Here is a 23,782-nt window from a genome sequence, read left to right on the forward strand (position 1 = left end):
CGCTTTCAGTTCTTTCACTATGTTGTGATCCTGTGAGAATATGCATCCTAAGTACTTGAAACTGTCCACCTGTTCTAACTTTGTTCCTCCTATTTGGCACTCAATCCGTTTATATCTCTTTTCCACTGACATTACTTTCATTTTGGAGACGTTAATCTTCATACTATAGTCCTTACATTTCTGATCTAGCTCTGAAACATTACTTTGCAAACTTTCAATCGAATCTGCCATCACAACTAAGTCATCCGCATATGCGAGACTGCTTATTTTGTTGTGACTGAAATTTTCCCAGCGTATTTGTTCTTCTAATAATTTCCGGGTATTATTACTGGGCTCTTCAGTAGTTGTGTACTCACCTGATGATGGCCAGACGTCTCTGGGCCGAAATATCGTGGCAGAATGTCGACGGGATCCGGCTGCATACCCGGAAATTATTAGAAGTGTTTATTTTGTGTTCATATATCTTAATCTCACCCAGCCAATTTATGGTTTTCAACATATGATCCATAAATAATACGAGCAACAGTGGAGACAGGTTGCAACCTTGTCTTACCTCTGAAACTACTCTGAATCATGAACTCAATTTACCGTCAACTCTAACTGCTGCCTGACTATCTATGTAAAGACCTTTAATTGCTTGCAAAAGTTTGCCTCCTATTCCATAATCCCATAGAACAGACAATAACTTCCTTCTAGGAACCCGATCATATGCCTTTTCTAGAAAGAAACATGAAACAAATTCACATCTACATCTACATGACTACACTGCAATTCACATGTAAGTGCTTGGCAGAGGGTTCATCGAACCACAATCATACTATCTCTCTACTATTCCACTCCCTAGCAGCGCACAGGAAAAACAAACACCTAAACCTTTCTGTTTGAGCTCTAATTTCTCTTATTTTATTTTGATGATCATTCCTACCTATGTAGGTTGTGCTCAAGAAAATATTTTCGCATTCGGAAGAGAAAGTTGGCGACTGAAATTTCGTAAAAAGATCTCACCGCGACGAAAAACATCTATGCTGTAATGACTTCCATCCCAATTAGCATATCATATCTGCCACACTCTCTCCCGTAATATGTGATAATACAAAACGAGCTGCCCTTTTTTGCACCCTTTCGATGTCCTCCATCAATCCCACCTGGTAAGGATCCCACACTGTGCAGCAATATTCTAACAGAGGACGAACGAGTGTAGTGTAATCTGTCTCTTTAGTGGACTTGTTGCATCTTCTAAGTGTCCTGCGAATGAAACGCAACCTTTGGCTCACCTTCCCCACAATATTATCTATGTGGTCTTTCCAACTGAAGTTGTTCGTAATTTTAACACCCAGGTACTTAGTTGAATTGACAGCCTTGATAATTGTACTATTTATCAAGTAATTGAATTACAACAGATTTCTTTTGTAACTCACGTGGATCACCTCACACTTTTCATTATTTAGCCTCAACTGCCACCTGCTACACCATACAGCAATCTTTTCTAAATCGCTTTGCAACTGATACTGGTCTTCGGATGACCTCACTATATGGTAAATTACAGCATCATCTGCAAACAACCTAAGAGAACTGCTCAGATTGTCACCCAGGTCATTTATATAGATCAGGAACAGCAGAGGTCCCTAGACGCTTTCCTGGGGAACACCTGATATCACTTCAGTTTTACTCGATGATTTGCCGTCTATTACTACGAACTGCGACCTTCCTGACAGGAAATCACGAATCCAGTCGCACAACTGAGACGATACCCCATAGGCCTGCAGCTTGATTAGAAGTCGCTTGTGAGGAACGGTGTCAAAAGCTTTCCAGAAATCTAGAAATACGGAATCAACTTGAGATCCCCTGTCGATAGCGGCCATTACTTCGTGCGAATAATGAGCTAGCTGCGCTGCACAAGAGCGATGTTTTCTGAAGCCATGCTGATTACGTATCAATAGATTGTTCCCTTCAAGGTGATTCATAATGTTTGAATACAGTATATGCTCCAAAACCCTACTTCAAACCGACATCAATGATATAGGTCTGTAGTTAGATAGATTACTCCTACTACCCTTCTTAAACACTGGTGCGACCTGCACAATTTTCCAATCTGTAGGTACAGATCTATCAGCGGTTGTATATGAGTGCTAAGTAGGGAGCTATTGTATCAGCGTAATCTGAAAGGAACCTAATTGGTATACAATCTGGACCTGAGGACTTGCCCGTATCAAGCGATTTTAGTTGCTTCGCAACCCCTAAGGTATCTACTTCTAAGAAACTCATGCTAGCAAATGTTCATGTTTGAAATTCTGGAATATTCCATTCATCTTCCCTGGTGAAGGATTTTCGGAAAACTGCCTTCAATAACTCCGCTTTAGCGGCACAGTCGTCGCTAACAGTACCACCGGCACTGCGCAGCGAAGGTATTGACTGCGTCTCTCCACTTGTGTACTTTACATACGACCAGAATTTCTTCGGATTTTCTACCAAATTTCGAGACAATGTTTGTTTGTGGAACTTATTAAAGGCATCTCGCATTGAAGTCCGTGCCAAATTTCGCGCGTCTGTAAATTTTAGCCACTCTTTGGGATTTCGCATTCTTCTGAACTTCGCATGCTTTTTCCGTTGCCTCTGCAACAGTATTCGGACCTGTTTTGTGTACCACAGGGGATCCGTTCCATCTCTTACCAATTTATGACGTATGAATCTCTCAAGTGCTGTTGCTACTATATCTTTGAATTTGAGCCACATCTTGTCTACGTTTGCATAGTCAGTTCGGAAGGAATGGAGATTGTCTTTTAGGAAGGCTTCTAGTGACACTTTATCTGCTTTTTAAAATAAAATTATTTTGCGTTTGTTTCTGATGGATTTGGAAGAAACAGTATTGAACCTAGCTACAACGACCTTGTGATCACTAATCCCTGTATCAGTCATGATGCTCTCTATCACCTCTGGATTGCAGCAAAGTATTTTCTAAAGATTAAAACATTAATGCAAGTATGTGCAAAAATCTTGCATCTATATTATCTGCTACTAAGCAAATTAAGTGCAGAAAGAATATCCATCCAGGTACTGTTGTGTATATGTGTGAGAGGAATACAGCACTAAAATACAAATGTGTAACTGAGTATGTAATTTGTGTGTTCATAAATTTTTGAGTTCATGACTTCTCAGAAAATATGTACTTAAACTCATGTTTGTGAAAACTTCTGGCATATTACTTCATGCCAGCAAATCATCATAATGTCCGACATCAATGCATGTTTGTGCATCACCATGTGTATGTCATGTACAATTTTGATTCAGAGGACTTCCACCACTTCACATTAAGTTGGGGCTGATGAAACAATTTGTTAAGGCATTGCCAAAAGAAGGGAACTGTTTCAGATATCTTTGTGGACAGTTTCCTTGTTTATCCAAGGCAAAGCTGAAGGAAGGAATCTTTGTCAGACCAGACATTAAAAAACTAATGACAGATCCCAACTTTGTGGACAACATGGAAACAAAAGAAAAGGCAGTATGGACATCTTTACCAGTTTCCTAAGAGACAAAAGATATCCAAACTACAAAACAATTGTCGCAGACATGCTCGACAACTTTAAGAAGCTGGGCTGTAACATGTGCATTAAAGTTCATTTTTTCCACTCACACCTTGACTACGTCCCTGCAAACCTTGGTGATGTAAGTTAAGAGAAGGGCAAAAGATTACACCAAGACATCAAATAAATGGAAAGAAGATATCAATGAAGATGGGATGTCAACATGATAGCGGACTACTGCTGGATGATAAAAAGAAATGATCCTCAACAAGTCCACAGCTGAAAAAGCAATAAAAGAAGCTTTGACAAAAAGTGAAGGCGTTATTATAAGGAATTATGAGCTCAAACAGAAATGTAAGTGTACTGGAAATGTAGTTTAGAGCATGATTTATAAATTAAATAAAAGTTTGTAATGTTGGAAAAAATGTGATAAATTGCTTAAATTTTGTTATTATACCCAAAAATACTCCCTTTTTTGTGAGAAAAGCTGATGTGATAGAAAAAATGGCTCGGATTTTTGAAATCAGTGTTGGAAAGTACATAAAAGTCAGTTATCAAATTTTGAACAACTTTAAAAAAATATTTTTTTGCAGACCTGTGGTATATAATGGTAAGACAGAGATTTAGGGACCAGGTTTTAAACTGTAAGACATTTTCTGGAGCAGATGTGGACTCTGATCACAATTTATTGGTTATAAACTATAGATTAAAACTGAAGAAACTGCAAAAAGAAGTACGAATTTAAGGAGATGGCACTTGGATAAACTGAAAGAACCAAAGGTTGTAGAAAGTTTTAGAGAGAGTTTTAGGGAATGATTGACAAGAACTGAGGAAAGGAATATAACAGAAGAAGAATGGGGAGCTTTGAGAGATGAAATAATGAAGGCAGCAGAGGATCAATTAGGTAAAAAGACCAGGGGTAGTAGATACCCTTGGGTAACAGAAGAGGTAAAATTGCTACGCAGAAACAGGTAGAGGAGAAATGTAAGGATGTAGAAGCATATATCACTGAGATAGATGCCACCTACAGGACAATCTAAGAAAAAAAGGAAAAGCAGAAAGGTGGAAGGAGTGTATTGAGGTTTATGCAAGGGCAATGTACTTGAGGACAATATTATGAAAATGGAGGAGGACACATATGAAGGTGAGATGAAGATACGATACTGCATGAAGAATTTGAAAGACCTAGGTCAAAACAAGGCCTCAATAGTAGACAACATTCCGTTACAAGTAATGATAACCTTGGGAGAGGCAGCCATGACAAAACTCTTCCATCTGGTAAGCAGGATGTATGAGACATGCGATATACCCTTGGAGTTCAAGAAGAATGTAATAGTTCCAATTCTAAAGAGAGCAGGTGCTAGCAGTTGTGAAAATTAATGAACTATCAGTTTAATAAACTGTGGTTGCAAGATATTAACATGAATTCTTTGCAGATGAATGGAAAAACTGGTAGAAACCAACCTTGGGAAAGACAGTTTGGATTCTGTAGAAATGTAGGAACACGTGAGGCAATACTGACCCTACGACTTATCTTAGAAGATAGGTTAAGGAAAGGCAAACATATGTTTATAGCATATGTAGATTTCGGGAAAGGTTTTGACAATGTTTGCTGGAATACTCACTTTCAAATTCTGAAGGTGGCAGGGATAAAACATAGGTAGCAAAAAACTACTTACAATTTGTACAGAAACCAGATGGCAGTTATAAGAGTTGAGGGGCACGAATGGGAAGCAGTGGTTGAGAAGGGAGGGATACAGGGCTGTAGCCTACCCCAGTGTTATTCAATATGTATAGTGAGCAAGCAGTAAAGGAAACAAAAGAAAATTTGGAGTAAAGAATTAAAATCCAGAGAGAAGGAATAAGAACCTTGAGGATTGCTGATGACACTGTGATTCTGTCAGAGACGGCCAAGGACTTAGAAGATCAGCTGAACAGAATGGACAGTGTCTTGAAAGGAGGATCTAAGATGAATATAAAAAAAAAAAAGAAAAAAGAAAAATGAGGGTAATGGAATGTGGTGGAATTAAATCAGGTGATGCTAAGGCAATTAGATTAGGGAATGAGACACTTATAGTAATAGATGAGTATTGCAATTTGGGCAGCAAAATAACTGGTGATGGCCAGATTAGAGAGGATGTAAAATGTAGACTGGCAATGGCAAGGAAAGCATTTCAAGAAGAGAAATCTGCTAATATCAAATACAGATTTAAATGTCAAGGATTCTTTTCTGAGAGTATTTGTATGAAGAGTAGTCATGTATGGAAGTGAAACATGAATGATTAACAGTTTAAGCAAGAAGAGAATAGAAGCTTTTGAAATGTGGTGCTGCAGGAGAATGCTGAAGATTAAATGGGTAGATCATGTAATGGTTAGGTGCTGAACAGAATTGGGGAGAAGAGGAATCTGTGGCACAGCTTGAATAGGACACATTCTGAGGCATGAAGAGACCACTGATTTAGTATTGGAGGGAAGTGTGGAGGGTAAAAATCATAGAGGAAGACCAAGAGATGAATACACTAAGCAGATTCAGAAGGTTGTAGGTTGCAGTAGTTACTCAGAGATGAAGATGCTTGCACATAATAGAGTAGAATGGAATAATAGAGTAGGATGGAATCAAACCAGTTTTTGGACTGAAGACCACCACAACAACAGCAACATTTTTTTTAAATAAAAAAATAATCTTATAATGTTATGGCTTGGTGACACAAATGCAGTACTGAAGACAATTACTTCAAATTATCAATGATTGCTGATATTCTTCAGAAACATACTGCAAGATCTTCTTCAGGTCAGCATGTCTAGCTTCAGTGACTGACAGCTGTTCGTTCTATGCCCTTGTTTGTCGTTGACACATATTTTACTTCCCAGTACCCTGCAAGATGAATGTATGTTCACTGCTGTGTTGGTGAAAGTTGTTTCAACTACTTCCACTGGATGCTGAGATAAGTGTTTTAAATGCCTTACTGTTGATATCTGGAATGCACTAAACTTTTCTCTTGAAAGATGTTTGCTTTCCAGTGAATTTACTATCTTCTTCACAGGGGAGGCCACCAATCTTTGATTTGCTTTCCAGTGAATTTACTATCTTCTTCACAGGGGAGGCCACCAATCTTTGAAGTTAATCACATCTTCAATGCCTACCATAGTAATTGTGAACTTTTGACTTTAATATTCTCACATACATTATTTGGAAGATAAATTTGATTGTGCTTTACCAAAAGCCTCTTAACAACACCAAAATCATGTTCATTGGGGAGAAAAGAAAGTCCTCTCAGGAGAAAAAAGTGCTGGATTTTTATCAAAACGCTCTTGTTTCTACAAGAGCCAATAAACACCATACTATGGTGTGACTTCTGTTGTGACCATCACAGCTATCACTGAAGAGGTGCACTATCTGCACATTCTCTTTAATGCAATTATCTACGTTACGCACAAGAAAATAAGCTACTTCATTTGGAGCATTGTTATCCTGGGTTTCTTCATGGAGGTAAAGATGACCATCTCCTGATTTTCCATTATGAACTTCAAAAACGTTGAGGGTTAGCTGGTGAAAGTAAAACAACTTCTGCATTGGAATATTAGGACGTGCAATATTCTGCATGCAGTCAAATTTAATAACAGCAAGATCCTCCTTTTATTTGCACAGATTCACTGAAGCTTGAAGCATATTGTAAGATTTTTTAGCTCTTCTTTTGTGGATTGTTAATTCTGCTTCAGCAATCTTGTTTGGAGAATACGGTTTCTGTTCCATAACTTTGCTTGTGCAGCAGGTATCTGCCTGAGGTCTCCCAGAACTGATTTGAAAATGGTCTTTGAAGTATTAAGCCTGGTACTGACATGTAATGTCTACTTCAGGACATGTTGTTTTAAACATCTAAAACATGATTTTCACATTTAACTTTGCATCAAAGTAACTTTTCACCTTGGAGTAATAGCAAGTCTGTTTTCTTTGAAAAGGCTCAGTAAGTTGTTGAATGAGCATCTTAATTTCAACAGGCTTTGAATTTGCTGTGGGGTTTTTTCATCTTAAATGAACTGAAGACTTACTGGCTATCAACAATTCTCTAAGGTGATGGAGTCTACTGTCACCCTTAAGACCATGGGAAACTCTAAATGCCCTCTGACAAATTTCCTTTCTTTCAGCATTGAGTATGATGAAGTACTTAAAACTGTGATTGCGCTTAATGAACGACACATTTTTAGATGGATGAGGTCATTGTACATTGTTACAGGCCATGAGACCTTGTAAGTACATAACCTGTTTGTCTTTGGTCTTGAAATTATTAAATCTATCTAACAAAATTGTCTGATGAAATATATCAACATCAGCAAAACTTGCTTTCTTACAATTGCATTTCTCACTCCCATCAAAACTTGCTCTTTTAATTGCCTCAGTCTTCTATTCAGCTTCATTCCTCATTCTCTTTTGTTCTGTGGAGATTTCCATTACCACAGAACTATAAAATGAAGCTGATGTCAACCTGCACCCTGTAATCACATTATATAACCAAGACCAAGAATGTTCTGTTCTGTCTAAAAGACAAACAACTGTTCAGCAATGACAACTCTTATTACTAGAATTAGCAGATCACAGCACTGCCAGTAGAATCAACAGTACTGCCACATTAAGATTAGAAACAACAGAACTCCAAGAGTTACATTGTTTCTAAAAACAACATAAACTTACCAGACACAAAAAGCGTACAAAGGAAGACATTGTTTGTATACGAAATGCTGTGGCTACCCTTAAAGAAGGCAAGGACATAAGTAACTCATTGTGCATAAAATATGGAGTTATGTTGTTTATAAAATGACCAATTCAGGTACTGTATTTTCATACATAATGTGATAAAGTACAATTTATTATAAATATTAGTTAAGAGATTTTAATTATGATGTTGTAATTTGTGTTTTTGGACAACTCTAATGCATCACTGTGTACTTTAATTGTGGGTTATCTGTGGAATTTGATTATCCATGGTTTTCAAGTTTCCAATTACCATGGATAATGGAGAGCATACTGTATAATCATTTCCTCCTTCTTTGCATTGGTTCTGCAGTTGCATGATATTAGCTTGTTTCCAGCAAGATGATTCCATTCAGTTTCAGTGATTCCTGTGTGGTGTTCCAATATGCACAAATCTGCTGAAATTCTATCTAACTTTTAACTTTTTATATGGATACAGCAGATTCATCTTTTTTATTTATTAAGCTTTTGATGTTTTGATGACATTCATGAAACACATTTAGCAGCTTTATCCAAGTTGCAGTATTTTGTTGTACTAGTAGCTGTTTCATGATAAAGTGTAGCAAGCTGTGGGTGGCTTCGTTCACTACAATTCTACTTCTTAAATGCTTAGTGTGTGACCACAGTTTCCTAATTATCCATAATTTAAATGTTTCTATATTGCTGGGATTACATTGCTTGGAACACTATCAAGTGTTTATAGATTTTCCCCGTAAAAGGTTAGCTCTGCACTATCTAAATCCAGCTGTTGATTTCCTCTTTATTGATATCAGTGAAAATAAAGAAACAACAGCATACCAATTAACGATTTATGTCAGTGCTAATAAAATGGTGTTTTCAGATAAGAACAATATTGGTGGCAACAGAAGCGTAGAAGATAGTAAACTCAAAAATAAAATTTTAGAAAAAGTTCAAACTAGTGACGTATTAAGTTGCATTGAGGAGTGTGTACTACCTTGGACTACACAGGCTTATGAATGTAAGTATAATCCTTTCTTTGTTAAACCTTACCTTGTACCATTTTGTTTAAAGAAGGAAGCAGGTCGAGTGCTTAGCAAAATTGTTGAGCATTTTAATTACAATTCCAATGAAAGCTTTGTGAAAGAATGTTTTTATTTAATGAAAAATCAGTATGTTCACTACTGTTGCCTACACACACACACACACACACACACACACACACACACACACACAAGCACATAACTACAGAGTAACAGTAACAGCAAGGAGAAAAGAGTAAGCCAACAATGTCAATTTACATATCCTAGCATGTCCTCTTAAACTGACATTGACACAGAATATGAAGTTAAAATGTACACCAACTCTACTACTCCATCCCTTACTGTTTTGTCCCTTCCCACAAAACCAACCAACCACTCCATCTCTTATTTCTCAAGGCCACAATGTCTCATGTGTTTCATGTCTTGCATTACTTAGAGTTTTTGTAAAAGCATTAGCTAACATTTCTTTAGAAGGCATATGTTCAATATTGATTACACCTGATTCAACATGTCTTATTATAAGGTGATATTTAATATCTATATGCTTGGATCTAGAATTTGTTACTAGGTTCTTGACAAACTGCAGAGCTTCTTTATTATCAAAATATACTTTAATAGACTTTGTGACACTACTTGGATCCATTTCAGACATAAGTTGTCTTGAACAGTTGATGCTCAACTACATATTCAGCTTCACAAGTAGAAATTCCAATAGTTTTTTCTTTTTGTTTTCTGCTAGTCCAAAAATGTTATGCGTTTTATATTTTTGTGCATGTACCAGTCACAGAGTATCTACCATTGATTTTATTTCTCCAATCAGAATCATTGGAGACCATTATTTCTCTACTGCTTTCTCTAGAAAATTCTAGCTTAGAGCCCATGGTTCTCTTTAAATACCTAAAAACTCTTTTTATTGATAGTCAGTGGATCTTTTTAAAACAATGATTATATCTGATAATGAAATTAACAGTAAAACATATTTTAGGTCTGGAGATTTTTGATAGATATAGAAGGCTTCCACTTACCTCCTGATAAGTGCACTGATGTCATCCGATTTGACTTCCTTGAAGTCCAAACCAAGTTTGAAAACCTTTGGCACCAGTTTGCTTTCACACATTCCAAATTTCTCCAGAACTTTTCTTGCATAGAATTCCTGGCAGATCCAAATCTTTCCTTTTTCATGGTTTTGTGTAATTTCCATACAATGTTTGCTCACTGGTCCTAAATTCATCATCTCAAAAAAGTCTTCAAATAATTTTGGATGTTATTCAAAACATTTCTACCACTTGAAAATAGTAACATATCATCAATATATAAAGCTATGATAATTGGTCTGGTGCCATCTCTATGAAAATTTTGGTTTTCTCAACATATCATCAGCTTTTTGGTTTCAATTCTGACTAGCCTGTTTAAGTCCATAAACAGCTTAGTTTCTTTCAGCCTCTGCATTTTGCCAGCTGCTGCAAAATTTTCTGGTGGCATGACATAAATTTTTTAATTTAGGTCTCCATATAGATAACCAGGGGTGATTTCAACATGGTTAATCTTCAAGTTCTCTCAAGCTACCATAGATAAGAAATATCTAATGGATGCATGTTTTACCACTAAGACAAAGTTTTCCTGATAATTAACGTCTTGCACTTAACAGGAACCTTTTGTCACTAGGTATGCCTTAATGTTTCTGGTGCACCGCTAGTCCCAGGCTTTATCTTTAATACCTACATAAAGTTGAGAGATTTTCTCCAATGGGCAGCACTTCTTTGAACATGTCATTACCAATTAGAGATGAGAATTCTTTTTCCTTTGCTTATTTTCCGTTCTTTCTTATTTATACCTTCCTTGGAAGTAAAATGGTTATGCTCTCTGGTGATAATCATGCAATTATTTTTAAGTGCCATATCATAGGTTGATAAAGACCAGATAAGTCAGCAAGGAGCAAAGTTGCTATTCACTCTTCATTCCCCAGGGACCCCATTTCATTTAACTTAAATGCAGTCATTATGATTTGATCACAATAGTCATCTAGTGACTTGCATCTGTCTAACTGGTTTGTGATTAATGTTCTATGTGTGTGTCCAGAGTCTTCTGATTCTTTTCCAGGGCCATCCAAGCTGCATTTTTATCCATTATATGGGCATAATTTGTACAATCTGGGAATGTGTTTTTCTGTATCTTTTCTTTCAGAACTGTCTAGTCTTCTGTGTAGCAGCCCACAGTTCATCATGGACTAAATATGCCTTCATGGCAAATTTTCACATCATATAATTTTCTAGTCTGAGTGACTTTTCAATTACTGCAGAGTCCAAATCAGGCTGTAACAATCATTTCCAGGCCTGAACATATGAAGTAAATGACAATCTATATGCACATATGATTGACTGACAGAAAAAAAAGAAAATTGGCATGCGCATAACTTTCTTAACAGACTCAGGATTTCCATGCATGACTTCTGTTTTCAAAATTTATAAAATGTTGTTCTCATGAAAGAATGTTTTATTTGATGAAAATCAGTATCTGCACACACACACACACACACACACACACACACACACACACACATACACACACACACACACACACACACACACACACACACACACACACACACACATGAGCATGTAACAACCACAGAGTAACAGTAACATCAAAGAGTAAAGAGTAAGCTGTTGACATCAGTTTACATATCCTTACAAATATGCTTGACAAAGTGTTACTGAGAGAACATCAAGTCTATATAAGAAGCCTTTATTCCCATTCTGAAAACCTTCTGGAGATGTGCACCTGATACTCAATGCCCATACTCTTAAAGAAAGTATTGACATGGAAATAGATCATTATGTACCTATTGAACCATTTTTGGTAAAACTGTGAAGTATTAAATACATAAGTTCCATGCTTCTTACCTCAGGATATTGACAGGTTCCCTTACATAGATATCTGTCCAGTTGTATTATCAATTCACAGTTTTACCTCCCAGATTAAATATAACAGTAAACATGTTCCTGAAGATTCTGGACCAAGCCTTAGGTCTCAGTCTATTGTAGAAGATTTAATTATGTGTTGAGACATCACAATTATTGCAAAAATGTGGTCTGAGCATAAAGACATATTAGATGAAGTATTACAAAAAGTTTTAGAGAAAGGAATCACAGCAAAAGTGAATAAATTTTCTTTTGGTGTTCAAGAGCTTAAGTATTTAGGCCATATTGTAAATGCACAAGATATAAGTCCTGACCCTTGTAAAATAGAGGCCACTACAAAATACTCAATAATCAAAGGATAAGAAAGAATTAAAATCATTTCTTGCTATGGAGGGCTTTTATAGACAGCACCTCCCTGGATTTGATACTGTTCACCCAGACACATTATATTTATTGAAGCGAAAGGCCAAGTGGGGTGAATCGGAGAGTGGAAGTTTTGACAGTATAAAAAGGGAACTGGTAGATGCCAACCTATTACATCATTCTAAAATGTATGAAGTCTTTAAAATGCCTTCAAATGGTTCATCCTTTGGTATTGCATGCAAATGTTTTCAAGTGAAGATTGAGGTTGGTCACAAAACCACCTGATTATTGTGTTTGCCAGTTGAGGTTTGGAGAAACACAAACTAAATTAATACCATCACTGAGAAGGAGGCTTTAGCCATGGTTCACCTGTTGGTGAAGCATAAAACTGTAGTATATGTGGATCGCAAGGCCCTCCCATTTCTAATGAATAGAAAACTGTTGCATGAAAAACTGAAGAGGTGGGAGTTATTCCTACAAGAGTTTGAGTTTGGGATATATTATGTGGGCAGTAGCAGAAATGTCATGTAAGATTCGCTGTGAAAGTTGTCCATAGGATTAGAAGATTATTATGTGAGGGGCAGAGTGAGAAATCTTCTGGAAAAAATAGAAAATAGAGATAGTCCCAACATTTCAGTTGAAAAAAAATCAGAATAAATATAAAAAATGCATAAAAATTCATCGAAACAGAGATACACTCCTGGAAATTGAAATAAGAACACAGTGAATTCATTGTCCCAGGAAGGGGAAACTTTATTAACACGTTCCTGGGGTCAGATACATCACATGATCGCACTGACAAAACCACAGGCACATAGACACAGGCAACAGAGCATGCACAATGTCGGCACTAGTACAGTGTATATCCACCTTTCGCAGCAATGCAGGCTGCTATTCTCCCATGGAGACGATCGTAGAGATGCTGGATGTAGTCCTGTGGAACGGCTTGCCATGCCATTTCCACCTGGCGCCTCAGTTGGACCAGCGTTCATGCTGGACGTGCAGACCACATGAGATGACGCTTCATCCAGTCCCAAACATGCTCAATGGGGGACAGATCCGGAGATCTTGCTGGCCAGGGTAGTTGACTTACACCTTCTAGAGCACATTGGGTGGCACGGGATACATGCGGACGTGCATTGTCCTGTTGGAACAGCAAGTTCCCTTGCCGGTCTAGGAATGGTAGAACGATGGGTTCGATGACGGTTTGGATGTACCGTGCACTATTCAGTGTCCCCTCGACGATCACCAGAGGTGTATGGCCAGTGTAGGAGATCGCTCCCCACACCATAATGCCGGGTGTTGGCCCTGTGTGCCTCAGTCGTATGCAGTCCTGATTGTGGCGCTCACCTGCACGGCGCCAAACACGCATACGACCATCATTGGCACCAAGGCAGAAGCGACTCTCATCGCTGAAGACAACATGTCTCCATTCATCCCTCCACTCACGCCTGTCGCGACACCACTGGAGGCGGGCTGCACAATGCTGGGGCGTGAGCGGAAGACAGCCTAACGGTGTGCGGGACCGTAGCCCAGCTTCATGGAGACGGTTGCGAATGGTCCTCGCCGATACCCCAGGAGCAACAGTGTCCCTAATTTGCTGGGAAGTGGCGGTGCGGTCCCCTACGGCACTGCGTAGGATCCTATGGTCTTGGCGTGCATCCGTGCGTCGCTGCGGTCTGGTCCCAGGTCGCCGGGCACATGCACCTTCCGTCGACCACTGGCGACAACATCGATGTACTGTGGAGACCTCACGCCCCACGTGTTGAGCAATTCGGCGGTACGTCCACCCAGCCTCCTGCATGCCCACTATACGCCCTCGCTCAAAGTCCATCAACTGCACATACGGTTCACGTTCACGCTGTTGCGGCATGCTACCAGTGTTAAAGACTGCGATGGAGCTCCGTATGCCACGGCAAACTGGCTGACACTGACGGCGGCGGTGCACAAATGCTGCGCACCTAGCGCCATTCGACGGCCAACACCGTGGTTCCTGGTGTGTCCGCTGTGCCGTGCGTGTGATCATTGCTTGTACAGCCCTCTCGTAGTGTCCGGAGCAAGTATGGTGGGTCTGACACACCGGTATCAATGTGTTCTTTTTTCCATTTCCAGGAGTGTATAAAGCAAACCATTTCCAGGAGCGTAGATAAAATAGAGCAAGTAAGTAAATTTAAATAACTTGGAGAAACTATAACAGAATGGAGTGGAAAAATTGGCAATCTGTGTAAGAGTTAATGAGAACAGGCTAATGAAAGAAACATTCCCGTATTTCTGTAAGAACAAATTGACAATAGCATGGATTACAAAAATAAAATTTTGTTTTGTTGAATAGAACATAAATGTTTTGGTGTGGTGATTTGTTTGATATTACCTTAATGGATATATGTTTGAAATATATCTACTGAGGAGATACTTCCAATGAAGTCAGTTCCACTCATCTAAGGCTAATATGCCATTACCATGCTAAAGCAATCTATGATAGTCGTTGGCTGTTAAACATTATGACTAGTTGAATTTGACATTAAATATTTTGATGTTTGTGAAGGGAGCTATAGATTGTCTGTCAGCAAAAAGTATAGCAATTAAAAAAAAAAAAAAAAAAAAAAAAAAAAAAAAAAAAAAAAAAAAAAAAAAAAAGAAAAGGAGAGAGAGAGAGAGAGAGAGAGAGAGAGAGAGAGAGAGAGAGAGAGAGAGAGAGAGAGGTTCAAATGGCACTGAGCACTATGGGACTTAACTTCTGTGGTCATCATCCCCTAGAACTTAGAACTACTTAAACCTAACTAACCTAAGGACATCACACACATCCATGCCCGAGGCAGGATTCGAACCTGCAACCGTAGCGGTCGCGCGGTTCCAGACTGTATCACCTAGAACTGTTCGGCCAGCCTAGCAATTAAAAGTCTCAAAAGTGTTCCTAGTGGATATTAACTTTAAAACAGCAATTAACAGTGAACTGAAATTAACTAATTTGCTTGTCACGGATCTTTGCACACTGCAGCACTGCAGTATCAGGTTGTCTCTGGTTGACATAGCAATGCAGTCAATTGCACCATTAATATTCAAAATTCTGGTTGAACCTACTGATATTTATTATTGCATAAGAAATGAGATATTGTGCCTACAATTTAATTTCAAGAAAGTGATAAATTATCTGCATTGAGACAATTGAAACCTTCAGAAGTTAGTGAAGTGTAGTTCTAAAGGTGGCAGCAGCTTCTACAGTAGAGCAATGATACTAATATCACACCCAGTAGCATACAGACATTATGTTACTAACCCATACCAGAAAGTTTGTGCCTCTGCAATAAATAGCTGCAATCTCTGTGGAGGAGGTCATTTCTGTTCTGGCTGCACACGTGTCAGCAATAAATGTGCTTTTGGTGTTTAAGTGTTTTACTTCATTGATGACCCTGCCTGTATGCAATTTAAAGCCATTGAGTACATAGACAAGAACAAGAATACAAGTAGTACATCATACCTAAGATCCTTATATTCAGGAGACATATGGATTCTGAAACGGCAGTGAGTCAGCTGCACTTCAGGCATCCATCAAAGTTTTCTGGAGATGCTGCTCAGTGCCATTTGAAATGGCTGAAAGAGTTTCTCTAGTCACCAGATAAAACAGGTGGGATAACATGATGTGTTTGACAAATACAGTCTTTTATTTGGATTGCATGGCTCAGCAACAGTTTGAGAACAACAAAGACAAACTCAGTAGGTGGGACAAATTCCAAGCTGAACTGAGGAAAACATTTGGTGATGATCAACAGCAATTCCATTTAAGAGAAGGACAATGGAAGAACGAGGCGCAATATTATGGCAAAGTGATAGCCGCACATACAAAATGTTTTGGCCCTTTGCAACACTGTGAATCTGAGTATGATAGAAGCCCAAAAATTCACACATTTTATGAAAGGAGTCGCAAAAGTACCAAGCTCTTCTGGTAAGGGATGTCACAACAACAGAATAATTCACTAAGTGTTGCCAGCACATCAAGGAAACACAACAGGAAAAAAAGAGTTGAACCAAGGAGATATGTTCAACTCTCAAATGTAGTCCTATTGACAGTTTTAGATTGTGACCTTGCTTCTTTCATATGCCAAAGTGTGAGGGAAGAGATGCAGCATTATATGGCAATCACATCTGCTAGACAGAGTACACAAGAAATTGCAGCCATGAATGTTGACCCATAAGTCAGGAGGTAAGAAAGAATGTTGATGAAGAGGGGCATTAATCTTCTGCACCTCTTCGTCAACATTCTGTATGTATGTCTTTCATTTTGCCATAATATTGGGCTTTGTTCTCCCATTGTCCTTCTCTTAAAAGGAATTGCTGTTGATTGTCACCAAATGTTCTCCTCAGTTTAGCTTGGAATTTGTCACACCTACTGAATTTGTCTTTGTTGTTCTCAAACTGTTGCTGAGCCATGCAATCCAAGTAAAAGACTGTATCTGTCAAACACATCACGTTATCCCACCTGTTTTATCTGGTGACTAGACAAACCCTTTCACCCATTTCATATGGCACTAAGCAGCATCTCCAGAAAATATTGATGGATGCTTGAAGTGTAGCTGACTCACGCACCACAAGATGAATGTGCCATGAAGAATGGACTCGGCTAACCCAGACTTATGCTGCTGCTATTGAACAACAACCAAACATCTGATCAATGGAGGTACAAACAGCTCCTCCACAAAGTAAAACAACCACCAAAACAGACATTTGGAGGTTGGAGGATAACGTGCCTGTTAGTGTTCACTGTGGATGCCCTGAACACACTGTGCACAACTGCAGAGAAAGAGAGTGAGTGTTCAATGGCTGTTAATCTGTAAGATGTCACCTCTCACAACAGTCCTGTTCACACCAGTCAACTGCAGACAATTACAGCTGATTACTGGTCTGAAGCTTGTTGCCGCACCTTGGACGAGATAGATCCCCAATAAGCTCTAGCTGTTCTCCATTGCTGTACTGAGGTGCCATCTGCTTGCCTAGCTGGAGACTTCAGGAAAACTCAGTTATGTGACCATATATGGAGGAGAGGCTGCCATGGATATAAAACCTCCATGGAAGAAGTCACCAAGATGTCAGGAAATTTTGTTTATCATTAATGCCCAACCTAATGTTGGATGCTTGTCATTGTCAGATACAGCAAACTATGTTTCATGATTTTAAAAAAAAATGTGTTGAAAGTTGCAAGTGGGGAATACATTCAGCTGACAGGAACACTTATTACAACACTAACTATCAATGACAGAACGCAATCCTTTGGGTTTGTCATTTTAACAGAATGTAGTTGTGATGTTATTCTTGGAGAGCCTTTTTGCAGCCATCACAAGCAGTAATAGATACTGGAAGATCAGATCCCCAGACTAATGGAGCTATTCCAACAAGCAAGCATAACAAAGATTGCTCTGGGCAGTTGTGTGCCACTAAAGATGATGTTGAGACAAGTTCCAATCATCCGTTAAACTGTGAAGCTTCTGTCAGTTGCAAAGAGCTACTCAGGCTCAGAAAAGAAAGCTATTTGCCAGTCACAACCATAAGCATTGTTGGTGGTCAACAAGAATTTTGGATCATTAATTGTGACAAGCTGGCACAGCTCATGTCTAACGGTACGTGTTTAGTGACAGCTGAACCAGTCCAGGAAGGTCAGCTTAGTGTCATTGATGGAAAATCATGCTCCACTACCACTACAGGCAAACTTGCAATAGTATCTGGCCTAACCAAGGAACAATGTGGATAAGTAATAGCCATTATGTGTCAATTTTTGGATTCTTTCAAATCCAGAATCGAGAGAAGACAGACCAAGTGGTGTCACTGAACAATTAGCCAGTGCTCATACAGTGCGTCACTGATTACATGACAGGTAATCCAAGAGGAGGTGGAGAGGCTGCTGCAAGATAACATCACTGAAACTTTTGTCATTGATGCTCTCCAGTGCTCCTTGTGAAGGCACTGATTACTGAAGAAAATCACAAAGAAAGATGTCTATTCATTGCCATGTATTGATGAATCCCTGGACTGCTTGAAAGGAGCAAAGTATTTCTCAACTATGGACATGTAGGTAGACTACTGGCAAAATGAGACTGATAAGACTAACTGGGAAAAGACAGTCTTCATAACTCCTGACAACATCTATGAGTTCTAAGTTATGCCGTTTTGACTGTGTAATGCTCCAGCTACCTTTTAATGTGTGATGGACAACATGCTATGACATCTTAAATGGACAACATACCTCTTGTGTCTGGATGACACTGTCATTTTATTGAAGACACGTGAAGAATATCTGATTGTCCAAGTGGACAGTTCTGTTCTGACTGTATTTTATAGTCAGTAATGAATGTGCTTCCAGTTATAAGTGTTGTACTTCACTGATGACCCTGATTTTGGATCTAGATTTGATTGTGATTTTGACATGACAATATTATGTATGACATCTCGCAAAGATGATGATTGTGTTGTTATTATTAATGAAAATAAATGTAAAAATGTTTGATGTTAATTGATGCTCTGTTGCATACATTATTTCTAAACTTGGTATAAAACTAGATTACAGCCAGCAACCATATGTCGGACATTTGACAACTAGTTACTGCAGGACATCTGCCAGGTGAGGAATGTTCTAAAATGAAACTTTATTTATTCGTCAGTTGTCTTTTGGACTTACTTACTCTAGAAAGAGCCTAGTTAACTCAATGGAAATCACTCACGTAGAACCTCTCTATTTCCCCTGTGGTCTTCAATTACAAGATTGCTTTTGAGATTGTCCATTATCTAGTCTAAGAGAAGACAGAGATTACAATTTTTAGTGCCAACTATTTCTCATTAAGATTGAGTAATGCTTACAAATTAGCACCAATGTCAGATTTCTTTGTATACTCAAACTTTTGAAGATTTCTGTATTGTCATAATCTGGAGTTAATTGCCACACTAATTTGTGCATGTGGTATTTTCATATGTAGTTGGCTGAATTATGTCTTATAGATGGAAGATAATTCAGCCTATTTCTTTGCAGTCTTTCAATACTGAGAGCCTACTTTCATGAGCCACAACAGATATGCCCACTGCCTTGGTTAAAATTCTTGTTGAACATTCTGATCTCAGCAGCTTCATGAATGACAGAATCTCAGCAGGCTGGTGCAAAGGATAAGGCTTTTGTTTCATCAAACAAAAATAAACTGAGTTATTTTGAACCTAATGGTTTCAGCTTCGTTGCTAATGTTCTTCCATCACAGACATTGACGTAATTTATGGTAATACATAGAGGGGCTCATGACTTTGTAATGTCTCCAAGCCATAGTTTGACCACCAATACTAAAGTACCACAGGACCTGTTTGTACAAAAAGTTAACTCCTGACAATGATGACTAAGGAAGTCATTGACTGCTTGCATATACAAAAAAATACAACATGACAAGGAACTGAAAAACTTTTAAACACATTGTTTGGTTTGTACATGTCAGAGTTTGTTTCTGAGAGTATAGTTTCAAATTCTGTTTTGTGTATTATTCTAATAGTGACTGCAGATCTAAGTAATCTGAGTTGTGTGTGGTATACTTATGGCCCCCTCAGTTACTTTTTCTACCCAACTTACTGACAACACTTCATTGTTTTAACTGCACTTGTTCATAATAACTGAGTCAATTTAGTTAACGTGATATCTTCAGTATTACATCTCTTTCCTCTTTGCTAGTTGAAGGAATATTGGATTCTGGAAATTAGCACTTGTGTTCTTTGATCAGGTCTGTGGTGCTCCTACCTGGTAGTTTTTCTTTCTTACCTTACCTGTACTTTTTAGCTAGAGATCCCTTGCAAATAAAATTGTTTATACAAGTAAGATTCTCAGTGGGCCTTTGTATGGAACTGTGTCCAGCTGGAAATAATGATGATGATTACATTCTAAATTTGTTATGAATCAGCTTTTTAAAAAAACTTTTATCTAGAAAGAGGAACACCACATAATAAATTAGCATAATACTACATCTTAACCCTTTCCTAATAATGATTCTCCATATACTGCATGTTACAAACTTATACTGTCAGTAAGCCATCTGGATTTTGAGTATTCAGATTTTATTCTGCACATGTTCATTTTTTTCGTACACAGGACAAACAATACTTCAGTTTCCTTAAAGGTGCAGAATGAATGCAGAAGTACAATGCTCTTTTACGGTTACAGAAATAAAAGTATAGATGCAGAATGTGTGATAAGTGACTTGGAAAATTATATTAAATGGAAAGAAAACTAAAATTAGGGCCATGAAGATTAAAATCCCCCAAAGGAAAGGTTTTAAACCTACAGCATGTATCTTACTTGAACTGGCGTGAAAAAAATTTCCCTTTCTTTGAAGTGAAGTGCTACAGTATATCATTCTGCCTCCATAACATTTTTCTATTTACTCTGACATACATTCTTCCTTCACGAAGGCAGAATGAAGCCATTAGTATTTCTGGCCAACAGTGTTGTCCGCATACTGTGTTTTTTAAATTTGCAAAGGAAGGTAACTTCCACTATTTGTATTGGAGCAGTTTTGGTGACCTCTGGAAGATGACCTGTTGATAACCTCTGTGCGTCAGCTCATTTTTTTGGTATCTCTGGTTGAAAACTACTCATGTCAAGATTTTTTGCTGTTGTACATGAAATCTCAAATTGTAATGATCTCCTATTGTGTCCTTACAAGCTTCATTCATGTCTTCGACATGTCAGTAATTTGAGCAATTTGGCAGTCTGTTCAGTTGCACCAAATCTCAAACTGTGTTATGGAGCTGGTATGAGCTGTTACGGAAGAAGAATCACATCTCAATTATCTGTTCTTGCTCTGTTTTATTAAATTATTTTTTGTGTTCAGAATCTCTCTGTCTTAATGTCTTTAGGGAATAAAATTCTGATTTAAAGTTCAATTTACAATATTTCATTGAAAATATAATGCTTGAAAAGCCTTATTCTATATTGCTGGAACTATGTTTTATTTATGCATGGAGGCTATATTTAGGAACTATAACAGAATTTGATTCTAATGTTCCAATGGCTATTCCTCACACTAATTTCAGTTGTTTATAGAAACACTAAAGTTTTTTTTCAGTTTCAAGAATGAGCCATAAAATGTGGTAGCAGTTTTAATTAAGGCCAAGCCTGCCAAAGTGGAAAGAAATGATGTTATCTAAAAGAACAACCAGCACTGGGAATCACCAATGTCTGTAGGTTCTCATGCTTTCTGGACAGTTTAGGACAGCCAAATTAGGTTCCCACTATTATAGACACCCAGTGTTCTGTTGACACATTAGTAAATTGTTGTCGTGGTTGAGATTAAGCTGTGACACAACAAAGTTTTAGTGGACTATCAGTCTGAAATTAACTGGCCAAAATCAATACTAAAGATTTTTACGTAACTGGTGACCCACAATGATCATACCTATATTTTAATAAAATGCAGTCTAGATCGCAACAGTTTATTAATTTTTAATACTGGTAATGAGTTTCAATCTGTATGATCATTTTCAAACTAAAGCCTCCAGAAGCCATGAGGAGTTGATCCACAGAACTGCCGTGTAGTACCAACTAGTGCACTGTGTGACAGGTACCAGTTGGTACTACACAGCAGCTCCATGAATTGGCTTCTCATGTCGTTTGGAGGCTTTGGTCTGAAGATGGTCTTACAGACTAAAAATGACTACCTGAATTGTGATGTGGGCTGTTTCTTATTAAAAAAATGTCACTATGATTAATGGAGCATATTTGTGTGGGCACGTAGAGAAATGTAAACTCGAATAAAAGTTGGTGATGCAAGTCGGAATGACAGAATTTGTATTTTGGGCTAGAACAGAAACATAGGTAAGAAGTCAAATAAAAAAAACGACTAAGTGATAGAAGATACATGGAACTTACAATAACCACTGAGTGTGCACAAAGTGATCTCCTGAATCACAGTTTTAATTTGAGATGATCAGAGCAACAAAAAGTGGTATACTGCCAATATGAAAGAGATGGTAGGTTTTTAAGTGTGAACCTAGAGGAGGATGTAAACATTTATGCAAATGGCATAGTACTGAGGAATATGACAGGAATGGTTGTTCAAAGCAAATAAGTCTAGTAAACGTGGGCTCTAAAATGCATACTTTAAGAGCTTTGACCACTTCTTCGTCTTTGTGAAACAAATATTTTCTGCTGGAAGCTCTTTACTTTCAGTATTTTGAGAGGTGGTCACATGGACCAAAACAAGGGGGCAAAGAAAGCACTAGTTGTTCCTGTCATATCCCTGAATACTGTTCATTCTTTCTTGGAACAGTGTCACGAGTGACTTTAAATGGGAATTCAGAATATGCTTACAGTAAGTAGTAATGAATACCAAAATTAAGCTTTGAAATCAGTCAACTTGAAAATCAGTAGAAGACTAAAAAAAGCATAAATCACACTGCAGAATTGGGCAGAATGAGCTCTTGTACATGCAATTCACAAAGAAAGAAATTTAGCCAATAGTGTTTATTAGATCATTTAGTGAAGTATTGCTGACTTTCTAGTATGAAGAACTGAAGTTTGTTGCTGTACAACAACTGTACTATGCCAGAAAATGCAGCACTGTGGTCAGCAGAAGTATTGGAGTTGTGTGAGTCATATGAAAGTTTAAAGAAAGTGCTCTTGGCTAAAAATTGGTTACAAAGTAGTTTGAGGGACAAAGTGCATAACTTGGGAGCATTCATTTTGCTGACAGGTTGCTTGGGCAAATACTTTCAGAAATATTTTAAAAAGTCAAATTACTGTGATTACCAAGTACATAATGAAAATTAAAATGAGTATTACTATTGAAGTACTAATATTGGAAGCAAAACAGACTAGTGCAAGGCCCACAAAACTAGCATGAGGATAGAAATTATGAAGCCAGTTTGTTAAGGTGTGACCATATGTAATTAAAACAAGCTTCTAGAACATTGTAATCACCTTAAAGTAAGAGATTACATTCAGAAGTTGAGCTAAATGCAGTAAATTTTTTAACTGTTTCAATTCCATGTATGGTGTCTAACAGAGAGTGGTCACAAAACTTATGGAAACTGTGTGTCACATTCACTGGCTGATGGTGGTGTAAATATTGTGGACATTAGGGGTGAAAACAAAGGTGTCAGCATTGCAAACTAGGTTGGAGCTACTTATTCAAGGTGTTGTCAAGCTGCATGCACTTTTCATAGTGCTAGGATTGCTTGAGGAATGTATATTAGAGACTGATTTTATCA

Source organism: Schistocerca gregaria, chromosome 8 (genome assembly GCF_023897955.1).
Source record: "Schistocerca gregaria isolate iqSchGreg1 chromosome 8, iqSchGreg1.2, whole genome shotgun sequence".
In the NCBI taxonomy this organism is placed as follows: Eukaryota; Metazoa; Arthropoda; class Insecta; order Orthoptera; family Acrididae; genus Schistocerca; species Schistocerca gregaria.